Genomic DNA, 1,902 nt, shown 5'->3' with positions numbered 1-1,902 from the left:
TTGCCCTTAAGACCCGTTTTTCCTAAATTAAGGGTTGGAATTTGACCCGAATAGAAAGGAGCCAATATGGGTATCATTATTCATGATTTCTTACATAGAATTCATATGTGATAGAGTTTGGTTATTTGGAGACGCTTCGAAAGACAAGGCAACGTGTGGGTTCGTGGCACCTGTTCGGTACGGTAGGTTATGGCTTCCTTCCAGACTCTCGTTAGTTTCCCATATTATTATATTAGAAGGAATGGATAATGCATGTGTAGGAAATCGGAGATTTTGGATGGAATCCTAGGATGGTATTGTTGTGTGACTTGTTTGTTTGGGCTTGTGGCCTGTAGATTTCTTAGGTTGTTTGATGTGGTTTTTCTTGAATATCGATGGATTTATGTGACTTGGGAGTAACGGACGAAACTTATTTTTGTGCCTAATGATGAAAATTTCCCGTAATATGTGATTACTTGTGTTATGCCACTAATAGTGAATCTAGTGGATAAATGGGAAGATAAAATATACCAACGATTGTGATTGAGTCTCAAATGAGTTGTGACGTGGGATTTTGAGTGTAGGGTGAGATTCGTGTTCTAAGCTAATAAGCTGATTTAAGAAAGTGGTAATAATGTATATCGATTGATTGACCTGTTGTGTTGTGCTTGACTATTCTACTGTGTTGGCTTGATGCCATGAGTTGTTGATAGAGATTAGATCCTGTTATCCGTCTTGGTTTAGATATATTGTTGGCATACCCATTGTTGGTAATGTGATAATGATATATTGTTGGCATACCCACTGTTGGTATTATGATATAGACACATTGTTGGCATACCCACGGTTGGTATTGTGATATGGATATATATTGTTGGCATACCCACTGTTGGTATTGTGATATAGATACATTGTTGGCATACCCATTGTTGGTATTGTAATTTTGATACATTGTTTGTATACCCACTGTTGGTATTGTGATATTGATACAGTGTTGGCATACTCACTGTTGGTATTGTAATATTGATACATTGTTGGCGTACCCCATTGTTGATACTTGTGATATTGAGCTTGATTGTTGATGTTGATACACGCATTGCACGCATTCTCATCCATTCATGATGCATGATGTTACACCCCGTAGTTTCTGTACGTTGAAATTCGTTAGGCATTAGCTATTCAAGTGTAGACATCGGAGCTATTGTCGAGAAAATGCAAGATCATTGGTGCCCGTGTTACGATTATAAGAGTCCGAGTTCGCGTAACAGGTTATAGGAGGATTGGAAAACCAGTGAATTAAGGAGATTAAGCTTCCGAGGCTTTGAAAGAAAGTTGGGCAAGGTTTGGTATGGAAATTTTGGTCTAACTAGAAGAAAGAATATGTTTTAGTATATTAAGAGTTTTGAAGTGAAACAAAAGGCTAAAGTGAAGTTCGGGAAGTCTAGTTTCCAACACAACAAACCGCTACTCAATAGGACATCAGGGTAAGGAGATATGGACGTTACAAGTCGGGCTGGCAGACAGGAAAATGGTCTGCGCGAACGCGCCAGGGAGTGGCGCGAACGCGCAGAAGGCCAAGGGCCAACACAGCGCGAACGCGCTGAACAAATTTTGAGGCCCGGGTTCAGGATGAAGGTTATATCATAAGAATGTAATAATAATAATAATATATATATATATATATATATATATATATATATATATATATATATATGACATTTGGAAACCATATGGGGTGAATTGGTTCATATGGCACTTAATGAGAAACCCTCGTTGCTGCACGCTAAGTGGGGCCCACACGTCGGAGTTTTGTGAAGGACATATGAAGAGACATATGAGTAGTACATGAAAAGTTGAGCAAGCCCTAAGAAGGACCCATAAGCCAAATATGGGCATAAGCCCTCCAAAAGGACGATTTAAGGA

The sequence above is a fragment of the Lycium ferocissimum genome, unplaced genomic scaffold (genome assembly GCF_029784015.1).
Source record: "Lycium ferocissimum isolate CSIRO_LF1 unplaced genomic scaffold, AGI_CSIRO_Lferr_CH_V1 ctg15662, whole genome shotgun sequence".
NCBI classification, from domain to species: Eukaryota; Viridiplantae; Streptophyta; class Magnoliopsida; order Solanales; family Solanaceae; genus Lycium; species Lycium ferocissimum.
Note: the sequence above shows the minus strand (reverse complement) of the source record.